This window comes from Schistocerca piceifrons, chromosome 4, assembly GCF_021461385.2.
Source record: "Schistocerca piceifrons isolate TAMUIC-IGC-003096 chromosome 4, iqSchPice1.1, whole genome shotgun sequence".
NCBI classification, from domain to species: domain Eukaryota; kingdom Metazoa; phylum Arthropoda; class Insecta; order Orthoptera; family Acrididae; genus Schistocerca; species Schistocerca piceifrons.
The window spans coordinates 592,080,816-592,107,648 of NC_060141.1; positions in this window are offsets into that span (position 1 = coordinate 592,080,816).

Genomic DNA, 26,833 nt, shown 5'->3' on the forward strand with positions numbered 1-26,833 from the left:
TAATTATTCGCCAGTTTTCAGTTGAATACCGGTGCGTGAGATGAAGTATGGTACAGGAAGTAAAACACTGATCTTACCTAACACTTAGACGTGAAGTAGTTTTCAACGTCTACCCGAAATTCGTCTTTAAACCAACACCTGCAGGATTCTTCAGGTAAATAAATGAATTCTGATGATTTTTGAAGCAGGCACGCAATTTTTGAAAGACAACTATTTTTTCAGATCTTTCAGCTTGATTTAATAAAATGACGAAAAGTGGTAAGCAGTGAACCGTTGAATCATTAGTACACGTCATTACAGTCAGTCACACTTTATTCTGATCAAGTTAACTACTCTCTTCCCTACTAAATCTTAAAATCTATTGCAAAAGAGTACAGGTGCTGCGTCATCTCCTGATAAGTTTTCGACCTATAAATGTAACTGTCTCAAGTTATAACGTTAGCGAATTAAGCAAAATATTAGTCACCTCTTTAAAAGAGAACACTGGTCGCTTTGAGGCACAGTAGCTGGTGTAAGAGTGGAACCAGTTGGTCATGTGACCTAACAGTGATGTGTATGTCCCTCGGTGTTAATGGAATCACTGGAGTAAGATGCTACGGCGTGGAGAGATGGCAGGGTGGCATAAAGCTGTTATATTTGGACGTGCCCATGACCACACTGTATTGAGGCTACGCCATTTTTAAACGGTCAACATGGACTGTACAAAGTGTCAGAATGTCGTATCACTCGCAGGCCTAAGAACATGAACTATGATGTTTCTCATCACACATGATGACCAACTGGGCCTTGTATTTCTACATCTTCATGATAAGAATGCTATGGAGACTTCCTTCTTCCGAACTGACAACAACCTTGTTCAAAGGACTGGACGCTTGCGTTCCTCCTGGTTTGACAAACACTCAGCCTGTCTCATGTTGACTGGCTCACCAAATCACCAGATCTTAATCCAGTGGAAAATGTCTGGGACTATTTATAACAGCGGGCGAGGCACGAAATTTTGTGTGTTTATCCATTGTGGATACAGGACTGCGGCTGGTCAAACATTTAACAACAAAATTCTCCAGATAGCCTTGCGATTTGAGAAGACGTTTTACTTTATTTTCACAACCAGTTTCGGCAATTCAATATGCCACCTTCAGGCCCCATATGCACCTTTGTACAGACATTCAAATGGGTCGAAACTGGCATACTGGAGCCATAAGTATCTAGATGTCGTGAATTCGTACTTCAAGTGCTACCTTCGAAGACTTGACAACAACTCGGCTGGGCCTAAACCTCCAATAGTAGCACCCCTTTGCCTCCCGTGCATAGCCGTGATGCACCTGCAAGGTGCTTTATCAGTTTTTACCAGCTAAAAAATTTTCGAATCCTTTCGACGCTTTGTAAATCCATGGATAAAACATTGCGTAAATAATACACTTTATTGCACTTTAAAGTGAACAAATAACATACGTACTGTGGAAGTACTGAAATCTGACTGCCAGATTACCTGCGCGTACGCGTGACTAACGGAAGGCTAATCATGAATGTAAATGTGTGGCATACCTGAAGAAAATAGTGGACTCTCTTCTCTCTGGATCGAGGACATTATAACGCCAACGGGCTATATCAAAAGGTATTACCGTGTCCTGGAAGGGACTAATTATTTTTCAGAGACGCTTATTTCTGCCTGCTTTAGCATTCTTCTTGCTGATAATTTTTTCAATACTGAACTTGCTGTATTTGGCCATAATTACGAAACATAAAATGCATGTAACTCTACCACGCTGTTGTTAGAGTCAGGCATGAAAAGTATTTATTATTTGGTAGTGCATTATTCGAACTCTACCGAACCATTAATACTGAAACACGAGTAGCAGTTATGACGGTCTTTAATAAAATAAACGTTAATTCTTACCGTTTTACAACAAGAGCGGTTAACAGCATTGTTAAGACAGGATGAGAGAATCTTTTCTCTTACATGTAGAAATGAACTGGAATGGCAATGATAAATAATCCGTTAATGTCACTAAAACTACCAGTCCGATTCGCTTAAAGGCTGGATAGAGGTTTATCCGTCTCTTGCAGCCTTTGAATAACTAACTGGATATTAGTAAGTCGGAAATAACTAGCATAGTCGGATGCCAAAAACTACCATCCTATGAAAATATAAAGCACGGATAATTTGAATTTATGTATTTTCTACTGAATCTGCATGGTAGCAGATGAACCACGACACCAGCAGAGCATAATAACACCGTCGATACAAAACGTTTCTCAAAATATTCGCTATTCTAAGGAACCTTCTGAGATTCTACACCTACGTCTAGGTACATACTCCGCAAACCAATGTACAATGCGTGACGGACGGTACGCTGTACCATCGGTAGTCATTTACTTTCCTTTTCCATTCTCAAACAGAGCGACAGAAAACTGTCTATATGCCTCTATATGATTCCTAGGTTCTCGTATCTTCGTGGTCCTTACGCGAAATGTGTGCTGGCGGGAGTAGAAGTCTCCACAGTCCGCTTCAAATGGCGGTTCTCTAAGTGTTCTCAGTAGTGTCCATGAAAAAGAACATCGCCTTCCCTCCACTGATTCCGATTTGTGTTCACGAGGCGTTTCCGTAACACAAGTTGTTCTAACCAACTGGTAACGTATCTGGTAGTCCGCCTCTGAATTGCTTCGATGGTTTTTTTAATCCGATCTGCCACGGATCTTAAGCACTCTAGAAGTACTAAAGAAAGGGTCGTACTAGTGTCCTATATGAGGTCTCCTTTGCAGATGAAGCACGCTTTCTTAAAATTCCCCCAATAAACAGAGGTCAACCTTTCGTCTTCCCTACTATAACCCCTACATGGTCGTTCCATTTCATATAGCCTTGCAACGTTACGCCCAGATATTCCATCAATGTGACTGTCAAGTAGCATACTACTAGTGCTGCATTCGAATATTATGGCTCTGTGTTTCCTACTCATTTGCACTGACTTGGATTTTTCTACATTTAGAGCTTCTGGCATTCATCACAGCAACCAGAAATTTTGTCTAAACATTTTCTATCCTCCTACAGTCACTCAGCGACGACACCTTCCCGAACACCACAGCTTCATCAGCAAACAAGCACAGATTCGGATGCTACTCAAGGTCACACAATACCTGTGCAATATAATAAAACCATAGAACCATCTGTTTCACAAAACGATCTACATTTTCACGTGAAATAAAGACAAAGAATCCTCTGTTTAATACGAGAACACACGGCGGTGACTTCATCTCGATGACATAGAGTACAGCGAATTCTTGAAAATGACTTTACCACTCACAAACTTTCTGAATCTAATTTATATCCTTTACCAATGTGGTCATTGTTTTCCAAGCGACTGCAGAAGGCAATCAAATCGAAGTCGATCCCTTGCGACAGTAACTAACGGTTATTGCTTGTATAGCTGTTCTTCTAAACAGCAGTCCATACGAGCAAATCAGCTGCGCCTTTGGCTGCGGTTACTTGTACCTTATGTGCTTTGGCTATGCACGGCTCTGTTTAAAAAGAATAGCTCGATGTAGTCATAGGGTCAAGCCATGCACATCTGCTTTCACCCCTCGTAGCTAACTGACTGCAAATAACTATCTGTAGCTGCGATCCTGCAGTCAAGGGCTATGCGTTGGATAGAACTGCGAGTTAACAAAATACACAGAAATAGCTATGGAATAAAATTTACATGAATAATTGAATGAAAAGGGATCTATTCTAACATGTGTAACTGATGTGAACGACATAGAATTATGTTCAATAATGTTTGTTCACCGGGATATGGTCCTATGATGTTCAGTTAAAATGTTCTGTTCATATTGTCACCAATAAGCCATTAAGTACTTTGCATGTGGGGGGTCGCCATGAGTGCAAGAAAAAAATTGCTGCGATATAATTGGCGTTTAGGATCACTCACGAATGGCAGCCTAACAGATTTGTAGTGTTCCCCTAGAATTCGCATGTAAAATTGACCTAGTCTGTTTTAAAAAAAGTCCATTTAGTGTGTCTATGGGAAATGATGTTAAGCATCACTTTATGCTGTTGCCCAGTCGCTCCAAGTGTGATACGGCAGACCCACTCACTCCAGCTATTTCAGTGATCAACAACGTCCTCTACACACAGAAAGCCATCATTTTCCACTGTCGTTTTCCATTGCTCTTACTTCTCTCTTACTGTCCTCAGCTCCACAGAGCTTTCTGAACGTTATAAAATATTAGTTTACTAAAGCTTTATCAATTTGTGAATTCAAAGCTCTCTGTCCTGTTGCTTTAAGGGTAAGATATTTGTTTCCTTGTATAAACATAATTCGTAGGTGGGCAGTGTGCTTCATTTATCCAGCAAGATTTAGGATCTTCTCTGTGTGATGTTCATAATATGGCCTTTACTGCCACTCCTCACCGCCTCGAGTGATCGTGATTGGTATATCAGTATAAGTAGAACTGAGTACGATGCTTTCGTGGTTATACAGAATAGATTCTCCTTTTGTTTGGACTGTTAGAGAAACTGATGAACAGATCAGGTGTGCTAGATGTACTACCACAAGGTTATTGTTTATAGCGACGACGTCAATACGTGCCTAAAACCCAGCAATCTTGATCTCTGTATACGTTAAAAACTGCAAAACTACTCAGGTCGTCACAATATATGGCATCCACAATGAAGAGGGAGTCTTCAGGGAGAGGAAGTGAACTACCTGCGGTTTGCCGCAGGCTTTGCAATTCTGTCAAAAAATTCAATGGATTTGCAAGATCAGTTTAACGGAATGGACGGTGTCGTGAAAGGATCTTACAGCACGAATATCAACGAAACATAAACGAGGTTAATGGAATGTAGCCAAATGAATTAAGCTAAAACTGACGGAGTGATTAATGAATGAGACACTAAAAGTAGTATATGAGCTTCCCTATTTGAGCAGCAGAATAACTGACGAGGCCAAAACAGAGAGGATACAAAATGCAGACTGGCTGTAGGAAGAACATCATTTCTGAAAAAGAGAAAGTTGACAACATCAAATATAGATTTGTTAGGAAATTTTTTTGTGACATTTATATGGAGTAGCCTTGTATGGAAATGGAACATGGATGAGAAGCAAGTGAGACAAGAGGACAATACATGCTTTTGACGTGTGGTGCTCCAGATAAATGTTGAAAATTAGATGGGTATATCGAATTACTAATGAGGACATACTTAATCGAGTTAAGAACTATGTCACAATTGAAAGAAGGTTGCTGTTTATAAGACTCGTCCTGATGCTTCGAAGAATCATTAGTATGGCAGTGGAAGGAAATGTGTGGAGGGGAATCGGGGGCTTGAATGTAGTAAGCTGGTTCAAAAGGATATATGTTTCAGCTGCTACGCAGTTTTGCAGAGGATAGGCTAGAGTTGCTTCAGATCAGTCGTTGAACGATAACAATGGTAGCGATTAAGGTCGTAAATGTATATAGCCGTTTCCTTATAAATGAAATAGCATGTCGAAAAGCAATGCCCGTGAATCTAATCTCTCAAAGTAAAAGAATGAATTACACGTTGTGGAAACTTCAAAAATAAACATCGGCTTAAAGGCGCTACAGTCTGGAACCGCGCGGCCGCTACGGTCGCAGGTTCGAATCCTGCCTGGGGCATGGATGTGTGTGATGTCCATAGGTTAGTTATGTTTAAGTAGTTCTAAGTTCTAGGGGACTGATGACCTTAGAAGTTAAGTCCCATAATGCTCAGAGCCATTTGAACCATAAACAGCGGCAGCTTTTCTAATGGCGACCTCGACATATATACAGCTTCGCAATTATTTGCTTGGGCAAAAACTGTAATATTTTTCTGTTTTTCTGTCACATACTAGGGGACAAACACGTAACTTCCATTTTCTTTCTCGTGTACGCGATTATTCCGATCCATGTCTCAAGTAAACTATTTACTGTGTATGAAGCAATGTTATCGTTTCATCATATGAGAGCGCGACGAAAAGGCTTCCAATTATTCCGACGTAGATTGAGTTTATTCTCCGAATTTCGATGCGTGTCTATAACGAATTACAATATTTGACCTGCATGTTTTCAAGTGAGTTTGTACACTCTCAGGCATAAATACTTACAGCAACATCGCGCGGGTTAGCCACGCGGTCTCAGGCGTCATATCACGGTTCTCGCGGCTCCCCCCCTCCCCCCTTTGCGTCGGAGATTCGAGAACCCCCTCCCCCCGTCCATGGGTGGGTGTGTTATCCTTAGCGTAAGTTAGTTTAAGTTAGATTAAGTAGTGTGTAAGTCTAGGGACCGATGACCTCAGCAGTTTGGTCCCATAGAGGCTTACCACTTACAGCAACACGATCGTTAAGTGTCTTTCCTGCCCCGCAGCTAAAGCTGCACAACAAAAAGAAATGATCAGTTTTAAAGAGGTCATATTTTACCAACAAGTGTCGTATTGTTATAACTAAAGTGCAGCTTCTTACAGAGGTCCACTGAGGACAGTAAGTATCCCATGCCACCTAACCTTGGCAGCTATTCTAATGCGTTAAAGGTGAATCGTTTTACACTGGAAAAAAATTAGTTTTAGGTTTGGCCACGACGTGAAAATCTGGCGTTGTGAATGCAAGGAAGACGAATAGAAATGTTTCCATGTGTAATGGATTGGGATGTAGCAGTAAAGGTCAAACAAGTAGGTAGGAACATAATGTTGATTTTGAAATGGAGCACCGCTTAACAATTTGTTCAGTGCGAGCACCGGAGAGATCGACTAGATGCAGAATCCGTAAAATGAATTGATGAATGGCAGTTCCCTTGGAATCTGAGCAACGCGTTCGTGTATATTGGCCATCAGATCAGGAAGAGACTGATCATGTTCCTGCTAAACTCATTCCCCAGAGCCAAAAGTGTGTGGGTTCAGATTCGATGATCTCGCATGTCATGCATCTGGAAAAAGATTGGAAATTTGTGGTAAGTGCTATGGGACCAAACTGCTGAAGTTATCTGTCCCTAAGCATACACACTACCTACGCTAACTTTAACTAACCTACGGTAAGTACAACACACATATCCACATGCCCGAGGGAGGACTCGAACCTCCGACGTGGGGAGCCGCGTGAACCGTGACAAGGCCCCCCTGACCACGCAGCTACCCTGCGCGGCTGGCATCTGCAAAACGTTTAGAGGTAACACGTTTGTGGAAAGTCGCATTACGTAGATCTTCCACTGGCGAACGACATGAGGCGTTGCTCCGTCTAGCATGAAAACTGTGGTTTCCACACTGTTGCGCTCTTCGAAAGCGGTAATTTCATGCCGAACAAGGAGGTCTCCATGAAATGCAGACGTCACGGTACCCGATAGACCCTCTTCATGTATTCTCGTCGAAGGGGAACGGAGCCAGAGAAAAGGTGCCTCTGAATCGACGCCACTCTGTAACGTATGGCGAGTGCAATGGCACAACAAGCGGTTTAACAGTAAACCAAATTCGGCAATTCTCTGTATTAACTGAATCCTATAACCTAAAATGTCCCCAGTCACTCCATAGAGGCGCGCGGTGTTGCCGCGCGGTATCAGGCGTCTTGTCATGGTCTACGCGGCTCCCTCACGTAGGAGCTTCGAGTCCTTCCTCGGGCATAAGATCTTACCAAAAATTTCCAATTTCCACACCATAGAATATTGTTCGCCGATGTGTCATTTACTTCGATGCGTGCCAGAAACCGAAGAGCAAATTCAGAACGTTCCTGCAGATCATCATTTCAATTGCTGCACCGCCTGGAGTTTGTGCAGGTACCTGCCTAATACAGACCGTAAAATTTTCGGTACTGTTGACCATGGGATGGACAATTCTCGTGGCACTGCACGTGCTGCATGGTCAGTTACAGAAACAGCAACCTTCTCAATACCTACAACCGGGATATTACGAATTCCTCTTCCAGGTGCCACACCAAGCTCACCGGTGCTTTATAATTCCATTGGCATCTTCTTTAAACCATTTAATGACACTGGGACTCGCCTGACCTTTCAGTCGCCGATACATGCAGCACTGCAATTCCTGCCATTCACGTAAAACAGCTTAAATAGCAGTGTTCGATCTTTCTTCTCGCTAGCGATACCGTTCACTCACGCTATGCCTATGAAACGAAAAACAGTGCAGAGCGCGTGGTTTTCACCAGGTGGCCAAAACTGTAACTAATTTTTTCCAGCGAAATCGGTCCCACATTAACGTGTAACAACATTCTACTGCCACACGATAATTGCAACCCACATTGGACCTTCTTGAGTAGCTGCACGTTAATCATAACCACCCGGGATTTTGTTGTTGGCTGGAATCGTTACTGTGAAAACGAAGAAACCATCTCAAAATTAAAAAAAAAATTCAATCGAAATTCAAGATTTTTTCAGAGTTTGTGTTTAAATGACATACTCGTTACATGGCTGCGGCACTGAAAATGTTACTTAATACTTTTGAGTGCTGAGTCAATATTCTATTCCTAAAATTTGTGGTCAGTTACCACCTAGATTGTTACAGATGTCCTCCAACGTGTACCTTAACGTTTCCATTTGCTGTATGAAACACCCTTCAACCATTCTCTTCGGTTTAAAAATGTGCTGTAGCTAAATGCGCTTACTTGTAATGATAGTTTTGATTCAGGGTAGAAAAAATAATTCTGGTAAATTTCATTGCTACTAGAATATTAAATGTTTTAACGGTAAGTGTTAGGTCAATATATGATGTAGTATTTCTTACACTATGAGTAAAACAAAAGTTATTATATTTCAAAATACCTAACAGAGACAACCCAGTTTTTTTTAAATACTTGGCGAACGAAGGTGTTTCACGCACGTTTCGGTCCTTTCGCCCACGTGTACCCGGACGGCGACCTAGATAGGAATTCGATATCATATTTTCTTCCTTCCGTCACGCAGTTTGGCGAGTTATCCTTTCCACTTTGCAACAAATTTGCCCCAATTTCAGCACAACAGATGAAGTTTCAGACCAAGTTTTATATCAAGATGAGAGAAACTTTCCTTGTTGACGCTGTTCTAAAAGAGGCGAGAGAAACTCGAACATTATGTTACCTTTTCCCGTTAGAGTTAACGCTGTCGACGCCCTGTTTAGAGAGATGCATAATTTATAAGTCTCTTCTTGGAAGGTCTTTGGCTTACAGTTTTTTTTATGCCGGCGGAAGTAGCAACTCTGAAGAATACTTCGCGTCGTAGGCATGAAATATAAAATATAAAATTCAGGCGTATTTGCATATGAGATATATTCAACTGATAAGCATATTACGTATCGAGTAGTTGAAAGAAGTGTAAAACCAAATTAAGGAAAACTAATTCCGATCATACTGTTTAAATAAATGTTCCGGCGTACCGTACGTTACACAGAGGAGAACTGCTTTGTTAACAACATGTTAAGTTGAAATGTTTTTGGCTCCTATGTTGTGAAACTGGATTAATATTAATTTCATTCAGTAGACGTACAACTAATACGGCGTAAACATTATAAAATGGTGTAGCTGATGTTTGAATAATAAATAAACAGTACTTCTGCCTATTTGTCTTAGTTTTGGCAAATTGTTCGTATGAATCTACACGAACATCTACATTTATACTCAGCAAAACACTGTAAAGCGCATGGCAGATGGTGCGTCTCGTCGTACCTGCTATTTAGGCTTTTTTTCTTGCTCCATTCACGTATGGAGAGCAGTAACGATGTTTGCTTAAATGACTCTGTGCATGCTGTAATCAGTGTACTCTTGTATTTTGACTAAAGTTCAGTCTTGATCACATCATGTATGTTTTAATGATATAGGTAACCGGTTTCGGTACTTTCTACAAAACCATCATCAGACCTGTGGATAAATTTTAAGAAATACTAGATACCAATCTTTAAATAAAATGAAAATGTCTAATGATGTCAAAATTTAACAAGATAAAATAAAATTAATTATACCCATGGCTCCCTTAGGATGGTAGGCGGAGCTCTCCTCGCTGCTACGCAGTCCAACTGATGGTAATGAGTGCTGAGCACGAGCTTAAATATGCAGAGGCTCCGCCTACTTCCTGTCACACTACTTCACAACTGCCAATCAGCGTTCATAATATGACGCCACCGTCAAAGTATAAAAGTAGGAAATACACTAATAACATAAAATTGATTCATTTAAATGTCTGATTAACAGATAGTTAGTATGTCTACAACTTATTTATATTTTGGATAAAAACAGTGAACTACCATGTGTAATAGTTGTGCCCTCTATGGGCAACCTCAATACTATTACAGTGCCAGTTACATCAAAGATGTGAAAGTCCTTGGCGTTGTGGTATATATCGATTATACCGAGTCGCCTACATCACAATTGTATCTTTGTTGGATGCTGCAGAATCGTCTTATTTTAACTGTAGTTTTTATAGCAATATTCTTTATAGCAGTAGGGTAGCAGCCAAGAGTACGTTCCACATTATGTATATCTGAATAACTTATGAGACTGCTGATTAAATTTTTTAAAATCATCGATCTAATAGTGTTTATAATAATCAATGTCAATTTAATAATTTTTTTATGTTGTGCAGCATATTTTACATACATTGCTTTTGCCATGGGTATAACTAGTCTTATATTTTTAAAAAACAAAAGAGTAGATGCTTTTATTATAAAATTTCGTCAAAAAGGTCGTAATAATATTTTTCGCGAAAATCTAATTGTTCACTGAGCAGCATTGATGATTTGGTTTTCAAATGAGCATATATCTCGATTTCTTCTAGGGTATTCATAAGCAAGCCTTTATTTGCATAATGAAGAACATGTAAATTCTGTTGTACTGTCCCCTCAGCATGATTATTGAATGCTATATGATGGCCAAATACAGACTTTGTTCGTGAGGTACCCGACGTATGTTCTTTGTACCTTACTGCAAAATTTTCGACCTGTTTGGCCGATATATATTTTCTCACAGTCTCTACATTGGATCTTGTACACTCCTGATCTGGTAGATTTTCCATTATCTTTACTTACGGTATGTATCCAAAATATAAATAAGCTGTAGACATACTAACTATCTGTTAATCAGACATTTAAATGAATCAATTTTATGTTATTAGTGTATTTCCTACTTTTATACTTTGACGGTGGCGTCATATTACGAACGCCGATTGGCAGTTGTGAAGTAGTGTGACAGGAAGTAGGTGGAGCCTCTGCATATTTAAGCTCGTGCTCACCACTCATAACCATCAGTTGACTGTGTAGCAGCGAGGAGAGCTCCGCCTACCATCCTAAGGGAGCCATGGGTATAATTAATTTTATTTTATCTTGTTAAATTTTGGCATCATTAGACACTTTCATTTCATTTAAAGATTGGTATCTAGTATTTCTTAAAATTTATTCACAGGTCTGATGATGGTTTTGTAGAAAGAACCGAAACGGTTACCTATATCATTAAAACATACATGATGTGATCAAGACTGAACTTTAGTCAAAATATAACAATTAATTGATCACTGCTTTCCAAAAATGTTTACCAAAAGTGTACTCTTGCCTTTCCGATCATTCTGGAGTGATACGTAGGGCTTAACTTGAAGTTCGTTCTATAAACTTTGTAAGTAGACTTTCGCGGGATACTTTACATATTCAGGTGTCTGTCAGATCAGTTGCTTCAGCATCTCCGTGATAATCTCTCAAGAGTCAGACAATTTGTGCTGCCATTCTTTGTATACATTGAATATTCGATGTTAGACTCACGTCGGTTCGAGTCCCACACACTTGGGCAATATTCTATGATCTATTAAGCACGACTGATTTGTATACAATCTGGTTTATAGACTTATTCCTACCAATGAAAGGCAGGCTGCCACTAGCTTACGTACTACTAATCTTATGTGATTGTTCCATATCATATCCCTACAAATTGTTACAGTCAGGCATTTCTAAGAGTTGACCGGTTACTGATGTAGTTATACGATACTTCGTTTGTGAAGTCCAGTACTTGGCATATCTGACAATTAAAACAAATTTCCAAGCTTCTCGCGACTTTGCAATAATATTATCAGACCCGGCTGAATATTTGCACAATTGTTTTCAGGTTGTACTCATTCATCAGCTTTTATGGCCTCATTCGACCACTCCTGTCAGTCATTTTTTGATTATCTTCTTCAATAAGTTTTCTTTCCGAATTGACAAGTACCTTATCATTTGTTATGATCTTTTTTGTCGTTCCTCATCTGTAAATAAGCTTTTCGTTGAAGGTCGTTTGTCTACTTTTGTTCTGAATATTACATTATGCCGGCTGGGGTGGCCGAGCGGTTCTAGGCGCTACGCCGGCCGCGGTGGTCTCGCGGTTCTAGGCGCGCAGTCCGGAATCGTGCGACTGCTACGGTCGCAGGTTCAAATCCTGCCTCGGGCATGGATGTGTGTGATGTCCTTAGGTTAGTTAGGTTTAAGTAGTTCTAAGTTCTAGGGGACTGATGACCACAGCAGTTGAGTCCCATAGTGCTCAGAGCCATTTGAACCATTCTAGGCGCTACAGTCTGGAACCGCACGACCGCTACGGTCGCAGGTTCGAATCCTGCCTCGGCCATGGATGTGTGTGATGTCCTTGGGTTGGTTGGTTTAAGTAGTTCTAAGTTCTAGGAGACTGATGACCTAAGAAGTTGAGTCCCATAGTGCTCAGAGCCATTTGAACTATTTTTCTTACATTATGCCGCGCTGTCTATGGCCCCTTGTCACGGTCCACGTGACTCCCCCGTCGGAAGTTCGAGTCCTCTCTCGGGCATGGCTGCCTGTGTTGTTCTTAGCCTAAGTTAGTTTAAGTTAGATTACGTAGTATGCAAGCTTAGGGACCAATGACCTCAGCAGTTTTGTCCCATAGGACCTTACCACAAATTTTCGAAAAAAAATATTCTTTCTTTTATGTTATCCAATTTCTTCAAATTTTCTGTTTTGTTTTGCAAATCGTCCAGGTTTAGTTCTAGCTTTTTCATATCCTCTATGATTTCTATTATCCTCCCTACTTGTTGCTTCATCTCCTAAAATATGTCTATAACTTTTCTCGGTAATTTGCTTTCTGGTGTCCTCATAAGGTAACAAAAAGAAGAGATCCTTTTCTTCTGTATGTTATGGGGCTCCAGTTCACTGTACACCACTTCATTTGGCGCTGTCCGCCATTGCACATCAATCTGGTATTTCTTATTTAGGCGTATTCTAGGTATTCCTTCCTGTGTTTTTAGGATTTTGTCGATACTGTTTTAGTGCGACCTTGACATGTGCTCAGTTCACAGAATTAAAAAAAAAAAAAATTCAAATGGCTCTGAGCACTATGGTACAATATCTGAGGTCATCAGTCTCCTAGAATTTATAACTACTTAAACCTAACTAACCTAAGGACATCACACACATCCATGCCCGAGGCAGAATTCGAACCTGCGACCGTAGCGGTCGTGCGGTTCCAGACTGAAGCGCCTAGAACCGCTCGGCCACCCCGGCCGGCCACAGAATAACAGCAAGCGTAAATTTTCTATCTAATGGTTCGTAGGCCCTTCTTTGATATTTTTATTTCGAGCTGTACTTTATAGGACGATACCTCTGGATATTTATATTTTCTTTTCTTCTTTGATATATAAAATCTGATGATGCCACAAAAAGGCGAAACGCCTCAGTGAAGAAGAATTTTCGCAATTAAGACTTTTCCATAATTTCCTTTCCTCGGCGATTATGTGGAGAACGTCCTCGATCTTTCACCAGTCCATTCTAACCTTCAACATCCTTCTATTGTACCATATCCCGAATGCTTCGATTCTCTTCTTTTCCGGTTTACCCACAATTCATGATCAACTAGCATACAACGCTGTGCTCCAAAAATGCCTTCTCAGCATTTGTTGCTTAATTTAAGCCTGATGTTTTTTACAAGAAACCTTATTTTTGAGAGGAATACCTTCTTTGCCAATACCAGGCTGCATCGTATATCTTTCCCGATTCGACCATCACGTTTAATTTTGCTTCCAAGGTAGCAGAATTCCATAGTTTCGTTTATCTCATGCTCTTCAATTTGCATGTTACCTTTATCGATAGCATCAGTTTTAAGGTTGAATAACAAGTGTCTTCGTTGGACGTCGGGGCTCTGTTCGATGCTGGATACATCTCTGAATAGAATTCTAGTGAAGCCAACGAGAATACTGGCCGGAGACATTTCTGGAGACGCCCCGCAGTGGTGGGCTACCAAACTGAATATCGCCCACCACATGGCGCGACAACCAGCAGTGATGGGCTGGGGTGCCAATTCCTTTCACAAGAGGACCCTTTCCGTTGTCATTCGCGTCGATGATATTCTACCTGCCGACAGTTTCTCCTCCATGACTTTATGCTTGCCAAACCCTACCTTGGCCAGCAAAGCCGTCGGATCTCTACCCGACAATATTTGTAGCACTGTGGGCAGATTTCTCCAACCATCTCAGGATTTTGTCAATCTGACGCACCAGTTGAACAGAATATGGCACTGTATCCATCATGGGTATATCCAACAATTCTATCAATCAATAAGGGCCTGAGGTGGACCAACGCCTTATTGACTTGTTCAGTTTGTGAAGCTCTTTCTTTCGAATAAATCATTGAAGTTTTCTGAAACTGTCATGAGGTGTCCGTTTGTGCGTGTACATCACATCTACTATTTGCGTCCCATTCGGATGATTCTTTCTTGGTGCGTCTCTTTTTTTTTAATTTTAATTTTTAATTTTTTTATCTTCTTTCTTTTATCTTCTTTCTTGCCAGCAACATGGATGCATGAGCTGTTAAGCTGACTGTGCGATAGTTCACGCACTTATCTGCTCTTTCTTTGTGATTACGTGAACGATGCTTTTACTGTTGTCAGATCCTGGGTCTCAAGACGCTCCTGATTTCTCTTTAAATAGATCGTCTGATAATTACTTTCTAAGAAGTAGAGGCGAAAGACTACGTCCATTACACACTTTTTAATTAGAGCTATTCATTCTTGGTCTTCCACCTTTATTATTCCCTCTTGGTTATTGTAATACACTGCCGTTTGTAAAAAGTGCAAAACCGAGAAGGAACTACCCGAATAGCACCGCACTTGGTGGAAGTGGCGACGGGTGTGCAAGCAATACGTGATACGATTCTCAGCGGGATGGGGTACTCGTAGGCCGAGCAGAGCCCTCTACAGTCGGTCCGACAGAGTCGGTGTTGCGTCCAGTGTAGTCGGTGCAGAGCTGTCATAGAAGGTGGAAACAATACAGTGAGTGCCAATATTCCTCGTCGACGTCATGTGAGTGAGTTCGGACGAGGCAGAATGATCGGTCTCCGGGAAACGGGTTTGTCATACCGTGACATTTATGTTCGCACAGGGCATGCTGCTACGATAGTGATGCGTGTGTGGAAGCAGTGGAGAGATAAAGCGACGAGCGGGAACTTGTCCACGGAACATGACCACAGCACGGGATGACCGTCATCTTGTACGCATCGTCATTACGGTCCCTACAGCGTCATCCACAGTGTTGGTTTGTCGCTGATGCACTGCAACAGGTGTGAATTTGTCTGCATCGGCGGTTCGTCGCCGTCTGCTGCAGGTTGGACTGGTTGCAAGCATGCCATTACGTCGCCTTCCATTGTCCAGAAACCACACGCTCCTCCGACCGCAATGGGCACTTGAACACCGTCACTGGGGTGCTGAGTGACAACATGTAATCTTTTCTGATCAGTCCCGCTTCAATGTGTCCTACAGTGATAGCCGCATACGTGTCCGGCGATACCGTGGTGAGCGCAACGGGGAAGGTCTGCATTGTGAAGCGCCATAGCGGACTAACACCAGGTGTGATGGTTTGGGGCGCCATTGGTTACAACAACCGATCTCGCCTCGTACGTATTACGTGCACTTTGAACAACAACCGGTACCTAACGGAGGCTGTGGAGCCTGAGGTACTCCCCCTGCTTCAGGCATCTCCACAGGCCACATTTCAACAGGACAATTCCCGGCCATATGTTGCGAGGAATGTAAGGCCTTCTTCGAAGAGCGACGGGTACCACTGCTTCCTTGGCCTGCACGTTCGCCAGACATGTCCCCATCGAACATGTATGGGATATGGTTGGTCGGCACCTGGTGCGTCACGGTCCTCCAGTAACAGGTGTCACGGATTTGTGGGCTCGGATACAAACTACGTGGAGGGATATCCCTCAGGAACATATTCACAATCTCATTGATTCAATGCCATGGCGTATAGCAGCTCTAACTGCGACGCGTGGTGGCCACGCGACATACTGAATAGTAGAGCTCAGAGGACATGTACAGATTTGCAAAGGTAATCATTTGTTATTTGTCATATACCTGACCTGTGATATTAAATTAATTGAAATCATGCGTTTCCTTCTTGGTGTTGCAATTTCCACAAACGGTAGTGTATATTGTGCATTACTGTGTTTTTTTTACTGCTTACACCTGTTTTCCCGAGAAAAGGGGAGGTTTTACACCGCTTTACATTATCGAACTCATTTTTCTAAGTCGACATATCTTGATTTTTCTTGAGTCTTGTTTCCATTATCAAGTGGACCTTCAGAGCTGTCTCTCTGGTTCATTTATCTTTCCTAAAACAAAACTGTAAGTCAGCTAAAGGATTCTCATTTTTTCTTTTTACGTTCTCTTGTACATTGTTCTTGTCAGCGACGTGTACGAATGAGCTGTTAACCTTATCGTACGATAGTTTTCACTCTTTTCTGCCCTTGCTATCTTCAGGACTGTGTGGATGATACTTTTCCTATTCTCTTATGTATTATTTCTCAAGACCTTTCTTATTTCTTTTTAAACAGGCGTCTTACTTTGTAAGAAGCCGAAACCTGTTAAGATGACGCTTGTGTGACCTGAGACTGAAAAAAGAGCTGTAGAAGAAAAATATTTTCATCTCCGACCGACTGTTATCTACTCCTTCAGATCTACTCAGTTTAGGAACTGCCATCATCTACATAACTTTGCAGCTGAACGTTAAAACTTCCGGTATTATCACATGTTTTTCATTTCCGTCCCCGGTACTTTTCCATCAGAGCCGTATTCCATGCGTACCGATTTTTTTTATTGGGAGACCCTCACCTTTTTCATGTGAACATGACGCACAGTGTAACCCTAATTTAAGTCTTTCACTTACGGTCGTCGTGGGAAACGATTCGCAAACCTCAGACTTACGAGACAACGATGTTACCTCGAACCAACAGCGGTCAACATACACAGTGTGTTCCAGTTCCTTTGGAACAGACTGTGTGATATCCCAAATTGCAATGCTATGTCGTGGTGAGTTGCGCCGCTACGATCCTTGAAGTTTCAAAACCCGCTTTGTAGAAAGTCAACTTTCTAGAATTTTCTGAAACAGGCGTCCTGACACCGAATGCAACACTACGTGTCTGACAGTCGTCGGGAAATGGCAGTGAAGCTACGTCAAGTTTTTTGAGTCCTCCAGCGATTGAGGGCGAGATTCGTCAATAAATGTTATCTTCATCTTGGACTCAAGAGCGTGAGACAGCGGCTGGTCGGTGACGTGTAATAATGCTGTATCAAGAGCCGTTTATATTGTTTCATCAGGCAACCAGTTTCGACGTTCCAAGCACGTCATCTTTAGGCCAGTCACAAGTACCACTCGTGCATATAGAAGACAGGGAAGGAATTTTCGTACCTGGTTCCATAGATCTCCGCTCTTCATGAGCATGTTTGAAGAACACTTGTTGTTCTTGGTGTAACTCATACGACAGACCTTAAGATGATATGACTGGAACGTCGAAACTGCATTCCTAATAAAAAACTGCGAAAAATAACGGGTGTTGGTTCGGTGTTATTACATAGGAATCCGTCGAGTTCGACCTTGATACCGAGAGGCAGGTTCCCGATTGCTCCTCCGTAACGACACACAGCGAAGACTGTGCCGAGTTTATGGCCTGAAAATGGATCATAGATCTGGATCACATGATGATGATGATGGCGTTTGGTTTTTTTAGGGTGTTCAACTGCGCGGTTGTCAGCGCCCGTCCATTTTTCCAATCTTTACTCAGTCCAATCTCTCCACTTTCATGGATGACGATGAAATGATGACAAAATGATGACAACACAAACACCCAGTCTGCGGGCTCAGAAAATCCCCCAACCCGACCGGGAATCGAGTCCGGGACCGCGTGATTCAGAGGCATCCTCTGGACCACGAGCTGCGGACAGTCCTGCATCATTCAACGTAGCAGCCGGATTTGGCCTCAGCCGGCTTCTAGCTGTTCCCCAAATTGAAGGTGGCTATGAAAGGACATCATGACGCATCAAGATTACACAAGAAAACTGTACTACAGTACTAAATGCAACTCCAAAAAACGATAATAGTGACTGTCTAAACACTTTTAAAACGAGAATGAGATTTTCACTCTGCAGCGGAGTGTGCGCTGATATGAAACTTCCTTGCAGATTAAAACTGTGTGCCCGACCGAGACTCGAACTCGGGACCTTTGCCTTTCGCGGGCAAGTGCTCTACCATCTGAGCCACCGAAGCACGACTCACGCCCGGTAGGAGACGAGATACTGGCAGAAGTCAAGCTGTGAGTACCGGGCGTGAGTCGTGCTTCGGTAGCTCAGATGGTAGAGCACTTGAACGCGAAAGACGAAGGTCCCGAGTTCGAGTCTCGGTCGGGCACACAGTTTTAATCTGCCAGGAAGTTTCACCTTTAAAACGATTTCAGCTGCGCTTTGAACCAAGGAGAGCCTATTTTGAAAAAAAAAAAAAAAAAAAAAGGGAAATAGGGCAATTTTGTGAACAATCCACGACTTTTATTCTCCACAGTCGAAATCCTAACACACACCGCTTACGCCGGAGATTACGTGCCCAGCAGGTATGACTGTAAGTGTGAGACTGATATGTTTACTGAGTCACCGTGAGGCTACTACTGGACGGCAGCAGTGGGTGGCGTATTTCATGGGACTGGCGGTTCTCAGTGACGTGGAGGAAAACAAACCATCCTAGTGTCTGTGTGAACGGTTTATATGCGATTTGTTTCGGTGAGTGGATGTGTGCGTGTGTGCGCAAGCGCGCGAGCAGACCAGACCGGGGCAGTTCGGCCAGGGCAGCGTTTAGCGGTCGCTGCTTTTGACAGTTCATTAACTGCGGGCAGGGTTGCGGCTCGCCGCACCGGTCACCGCTCCGTTTGACCCGCGAGGCCGCTTCGGCCCGTCGGCTCGCGGCGCATGCGAAAAATCTAAAACGAATATTCCGGACAATGAGGTAGGGACAGAGGTTTGTATCTACCTCTTGGAGCTCGGCAGAAATCGTATATGTGACTTTTACACCCCTGAGCTACAACTCCTGTAAATATCTTTTGCCTCCACCGTAACGCTCTTCCGTATCTGAGGCTTTTACGCTGGAAAATGAGGCAGTTCCTGACAGGTAAGTAACCACTTCTAATCTTTTCGCTCTAAAATTCTAGTATGCGATAAGCTGACAGTACGTCAGTGTCTGTTTTAAAATCTTTTCAAAATGTTAGGTACAGAGAAATCGCTAAGAACGATTCTTAGTCAAACACGAAGAAAAAAAAGGTTAGGGTCAAACGTCCACGACGAAGTCATTAGAGACAGAGAGTGAATTGCGGACGGGAATCGGTTATGCGCTTCCAAAGAACCCGCAGCATTCGCCTCACTAGAGTAAGGAAGCCTGAATATGGATAGCCTAGTGCGGCTTGGAAAACCGCCGTCCAGAAACAAATCCACTGTCTTAAAGGGTGCATATGTCACTCGTTCTGCTTTCGAGATTATGAACTCTTGGTGATTTTCGGTGTACATAACACGCTCGCTACTTGGCCAACTGAATCACAAATGAAATGGCCGCGTCACGCCATATCGACTTACCGTAACCACCTAGTCCAAATTTCCCTTCTAAAATTTGGATGAGAACTGTATCCACCGCCTTAATGCATTTGTTGAATTTACTCATTGCATTTCTGTTAAATATTCATTGCGATAGTTATTTAAGATACTACAGCAATGCGGCATAGGGCAGAGGCCTGCGATTTTGTTGTTAGTCATTACCCCCTGTGGTAGATAATTATATCATCAATAACACTCGTTTGCTTTCTTATCAAGTTCTGCTCTAAATTAGCTTGGGAGTTGTCTGTAGCACCTGTTCCTCCCTTGCTAGTTATTAGCGAATTATTCAATTGAAAGTTAGCCACAGGACGTATTTCAGCAGTTACGAACTAGTGAAAACATTCTTTAATCTAATATTGTTCGCCTGCCGGTGTGGCCTTGCGGTCTAAGGCGCTTCAATTTGGAACCGCGTGACCGCTACAGTCGCAGGTTCGAATCCGGCATCGGGCATGGATGTGTGTGATGTCCTTAGGTTAGTTAGGTTTAAGTAGTTCTAAGTTCTAGGGGACTGATGACCTCAGATGTTGAGTCCCATAGTGCTCAGAGCCATTATTTGGTATTGTTGTTGTTGTTGTGGTCTCCAGTCCAGAGACTGGTTTGATTCAGCTCTCCATGCTACTGTATCCTGTGCGAGGTTCTTCATCTTCCAGTGGATACTGCAACCTACATCCTTCTGAATCAGTATAGTGTATTCATTTCTTGGTCTCCCTCTACGATTTTTACCCTCCACGCTGCCCTCCAATACCAAATTAGAGTTCCCTTGATGCCTCAGAATATGAACAACCAACCGATCAAGTTGTGCCACAAATTTCTCTCCAATTCTATTCAATACCTCCTCATTAGTTATGTGATCTACCCATCTAATCTTCAGCATTCTTCTGTAGCATTACATTTCGAAAGCTTCTATTCTCTTCTTGTCTCAACCATTTATCGTACACGTTACTCTTCCATACATGGCTACACTCCATATAAATACTTCCAGAAACGACTTCCTGAGACTTAAATCTTTATACTCGATGTTAACAAATTTATCTTCTTCAGAAACGCTTTCTTTGCCATTGCCAGTCTACGTTTTATATCTTCCCTACTTCGATCATCATCAGTTATTTCGCTCCCCAAATAGAAAAACTCATTTACTACTTTAAGTGTCTCTTTTCCTAATCTAATTCCCGCAACATCACCCGATTTAAATCGACTACATTCCATTATCCTCGTTTTGCTTTTGTTGATGTTCATCTTAAATCCTCCTTTCAAGACACTGTCCATTCCGTTCAGCTGCTGTTCCAGGTCCTTTGCTGTGTCTGACAGAATTCCAATGTCAATGGCGAACCTCAAAGTTTTTATTTCTTCTCCATGGATTTTAATTTCTACTCCGAATTTTTCTTTTGTTTCTTTTACTGCTTGCTCAGTATACAGATTGATAACATCGGAGATAGGCTACAACACAGTCTCACTCATTTCCCAACCACTGCTTCCCGTTCATGCCCCTCGACTCTTATAACTGCCATCTGGTTCCTGTACAAATTGTAAATAGCCTTTCGCTCCCTGTATTTTACCCCTGCCTCCTTCAAAATTTGAAAGAGAGTATTCCAGTCAACATTGTCTAAAGCTTTCTCTAATTCTACAAATGCGAGAAACGTAGATTTGCCTTTCCTTAAGCTGTTTTCTAAGACAAGTCGTAAGGTAAGTATTGCCTCACGTGTTCCCAAATTTCCCCGAGATAGACTTCTACCAGTTTTTCCATTCGTCTGTAAAGAATTCGTGTTAGAATTTTGCAGCCATGGCTTATTAAACTGATAGATCCGTAATTTTCACATTGTAACCTTCCCACCGTATTTTCTAAAGAATATATAGCAATACTTAATAGAAATGGGAGCCAAGTGTAACCTCCCCACAAAAATTTTAAAAGAAAATAACGATACTAATTAGAAATGCTGATGGACATTGCTCTAAGCGTAACCTGCCCACAATGAAATGTACTGACAATGGCAACAAAAATGTGAAATACGCAATCTGACTCAAATATAAATTCTTCACAAAATTTAAAGTCCGTTCAGTGACAAGAAAATACAATTAAACCGAAATATCGGTCTTTGGCCCTGTGTAAAACAATCAGAGTTAAAGTCTTACCTCAGAATAAATGGATGTCACATATCTGCTCTTGTTGTTGCGCACCACTTGCAGGAACTGCATTGTAAATAATAATATTCTCTTTTTTTTTTTTGATTCTAGTGAAATTTTTCTTCAAAAGAAGTGGAATGAAATGGGAAGTGCAACGAAGTCTTGAGTTCAATAAAAAATTAAATTTTTGAGAAAATGCTTTTGAAATAAAAAATTATTATTGGGAGACTTGTTGGAGAATAATTACAATAAATAAAATTTTTCATTATCTAATGATTATATTAATTAACAGTATACCTTATTCCTCATCTTGACCATTGTTGCCGACCGCCTACATCACACAACCGCACTGGGCTGCTACTACTGACCGACCGCTCTGCATGACGACTACAGACTGAGTACTGCTCTCAACTAGACAGAGCTACAGACTCGCAACGACTACTCGACAGACTCGCAAAGACTACTGAGAACCGCTCGCAACACTCGCGCGGTCAAGCGCATACTCTCTGGTCACAGATGCTACAATGCCTCGCCATCGCTGCTGCGTTACATACGTGTTTCATAACCCTCCACTGGGGGGGCAAAAATTTGGCAGCGATGGTGAGTCATTTGGACTTGCCAAGCGCGGCAAAATTTTTCTTTAATTAACAAAATTCTACAACTTACAGAATATTTAAATGTTGTGCACACGCACTAAGTACAAAATATACCAGACAAAGACAAAATGTGAGTACAAAACATAGTAGCAAATCAGAAAAGTATATACAAATTATTTGACAGATAACAAAGTGCACAGGCACTGAAAAAATTCTTTAGCATATGCAGAACAAATAAACAGACTGGCAAGAATAATTAGATGTAGTACATAAAGTAAATGTTGTGCACACGCACTAAGTACAAAATATATCAGACAAAGACAAAATGTGAGTACAAAACATAGTAGCAAATCAGAAAAGTATATACAAATTATTTGACAGATAATAAAGTGCACAGGCACTGAAAAAATTCTTTAGCATATTCAGAACAAATGAACAGACTGGCAAAAATATTATATTGACAAGTGACATAAGTGTATTCGCATTGGAGTTCAGCGAATCGAAAAATGTATAACCTATGAACTATGTGGCAAGAATCAGGATAGGAAAGGGAAGGATTGCATCATGGTTGTAGCACTTTAGATTGCACACAGCTGCTCTGAAAGTCCATATCTTTCCACAGAAGTACAACACCAAGTGACACAACTTGAAGTTCTTTTCCCATCAGAATTTATCAGTGTAGCCAAGACACTGAACTGTCGTAGTAATGTTCCATGTTTTCATTTTGGCAGTACATTAGGTACACCAAACAGTGGGACCATAATAATGTCTTCATCGCTCATGGTGGTGGACAGCATGTCGTGTCAACACCACACTCTTACAAGGCACACCAACGTAGAATTAGTGCAAAACCAAAGATAGTGCTCCATGATCACTAGGATAAACAGGACAAATGGACATTGCAGTAATTCAGGGTAGTTAGCTCATAAGGTGAAGGACATTAAGTCACATAATATTGTCAATTACAGTAGTAGTGTGCGGCATTCATAGCCCAGTTATTGAACATTTCTGTACCATGTATGTAGTATTACAGAAAAATGTTCATTAATTGTTTTACATAGAATCAGTAATCTTCTTTTCCTAGTTACAAAGCATTATTAAATAATCGCATTCTTTTCAGTTACAGAGTGTAATTAAGAATCATTAACCTTCTCCTAATTACAGTTAATTAATCATTTGTCATTAATTAATCATTTGTCTAATTACAGTTAATTAATCATTTGTATAATTACAGTTAATTAATCATTTGTCGTTAATTAATCATTTGTCTAATTACAGTTAATTAATTAATCATTTGTAGCCTTAATTAATTACAAAGCATTATTAAACAGTACCATAGTTAATTAATTATGTGTCATTCCAATCTATTAAGAATCATTAGTCTTTTCCTAATTACAAAGCATTATGAAACAGTCACATTCATTTCCAACAACAAAGTATGGCATCGTTAATTAATCATTTGAAATTCCAATATATTAAGAATTATTAGCCTTCTCCTAATTACAAAGCATTATTAAACAGTCACATTCATTTCAAATTACAAAGTATCAACATTGGAAACAAGAGCTAATCAATGGCATAATTAATAACAATTCGTGGAGTGACATTAATTATTGGCACTCAGTGGCCAGCAAGTATTGAATAAAATCATCATTCAGTATTATTCAGATTATTACGAAGTCATTATTAAAAATCAGTTAATTACAGTCATAGCATTAATAATCATGGGCATTACAAGTACTCATTACAATAAACAGTGTTCCTCATTCAGTAGTATTCAGATCATTACAAAGGCATTATTAAAATCAGTTAATTACAGTCAAATCATTAGTAATCACAAGCATTATAAGTGGTAACATTACAATAAACAGTGTTCCTCCTTCAGTAGTATTCAGACCATTACAAAGTCATTATTAAAATCAGTTAATTACAGGCAAATCATTAGTAATCACAGGCATTATAAGTGGTATCATTACAATAAACAGTGGCAGTTATTAGCTAGTGACAAAGCATTATTTTGAATATAATCTCATTAAGAGGTCATTACTCAAGTGACATGCTATTCAGAGTTGATCAGTATTATTCAGAATTTTCTCAAACTGGTATCACTATTTGGGACTGTTAATACATTTTATATTTTTTTATTTTTTTGTTAGCAATGCATCGCGTTGGGATCGATAATTAATTGCTGAAACATAACACTATTTGTTTTTGACCTATTGCTGCAAATGAGGATAGGTAACGTTATTCGTCATGAGTCAGCTGTAGCAAGGTTATGTAATAAGGCAGTACATGTGATCACATTTATAAGCGATAGACACAAATGGGTAAAAAATAAAAATGCAAGTACTAGAACAGGTATAATAACTAACAGGTTTAGTAAGTATCATGAAAAGCTTCTCCTGGAAAAAATACAAAAACGGATTATTGACCTGAAAGAAGAAACGCACACTATGCTGAAAAGTAGTGAACTTCGAATTAACAGGCAGTGAAGTGTGTATAAAAATGTGTTCCATAGCTGTCCTTTCCAAAACTTTCAGTCATCCTACTATGCAATGTAACACCTGCTGTCAAAGCAAACTGCAACAAATACTTAAATAACTACGTAGCATAAATACATTACTTCAACATTATCCTCATCTGTAAAGAAAAAACTTCATTATCCATCACTTCATTATCCATATCATCATAACTTCACCATTATCATCACCTGTAAAGAAAAACTTCATTATTCATAATAACATTTCCTTCATCATTATTCATCAGTATTCACTATCATCTGCAAAAAATCACTTCATTACTCATTACATAACTATTCCTTATCTCTAGCATATTTCATCACTAAAACTAAGATGTGTAGTTCTCTCTGACAGCCTGCATCAATCACCTTGTATTCTGAAAGAAAAAATTAGTTAAGACTGCTATTCTGTGATGAGTATAGTATATTCGTGTTAATGTTTGTTAATCCTGATCCCTTTACTCTTCCTCATAAAGTTATTGCATCTCCTTTCGTTTATTCCGTAGGTGAAATTCCCATTTATGTTAAATTTATTTCTTAGAATCATCATTCCTTTCTGAAAATGATGAACAAAGATTAATGTCTTGCATTTAAATCCTATACCCACTAAATAATGACTGGTTTATGGTGACACAATTAACCATACAGCATAACATGACAGAAAACGTAATATGTCCAAGACATTGACAGTGTTCGGATGCGAAAAAATGTACACAGAATAATACAATGCAGTAGCAAAAAAAATGTGAAACAGTCACGATGTTGAGATGTCATAAGGCAAAAAAAAAATGTCAAAGTCGACTGGTGTGTGTTATATCTTAACTATTTCATAGTGCATACAAACAAAACTGGAGTACAGTCATATACACAAAAAAATGGAAAATGTGCACGGTCTGATGTGTAACGACAAGAAAAGCGACCTGCTAACCTTACCTTGCCGGGCACTTGCCAAGAAAAAAAAATACGATAATCATCAATAAGTAGTCACATAAATATAATTGCAGAAATAGTCGTAAATGTGTAAATTCATCTGGAAAAATATGCACGGTCTGATGTGTAACGACAAGAAAAGCGACCTGCTAACCTTACCTTGCCGGGCACTTGCCAAGAAAAAAAATACGATAATCATCAATAATTAGTCAGGTGAATTAATTGCATTAGTAAATGGCATCATAGTGTGTTGAATCATACAGTGGTTTCACTCAATAAACGGTTTAATGTTTGAGATATGGTGATTGCCTTTCGATTTTCTGGTTCTCAAAGTTTCGACGTGTACAACATTGGGGTGAGGGATACTGCGAATCCGATACGGACCTGCGTATAGAAGTTCAAATTTACTGCACTTACCTTTTAATTTGCTGGATAAATAGTGTGTACGTACTAATATCTTCTGTCCAACGTGAAAGTCGCGGCGTGTACAAACCAGTTTTTGCTGTCTTCTCCGGCGCTCTGCGGCACGTTTGATGTTGTTCAGCGCAATGTCAATTATTTCGTGGTGTCGTAGGCGACGATTTTTGGGGAATTCTATTAATTCTTTAATTTTGTTCGGTGGTTCAACGTTTTTCAGTATAACAGTCGGAGATAGCATAGTGAATTCATTTGGAATGGAATTAATTACATCTTGGAATGAGAGTATGTGTGTATCCCAATCAATATGTCTTTTGTGGCAGTATATTCTGCACAGCTTACCAATTTCCTTCATTAATCTTTCACAAGGGTTCGAAGAAGCGTGGTACTTGGATATATAGATC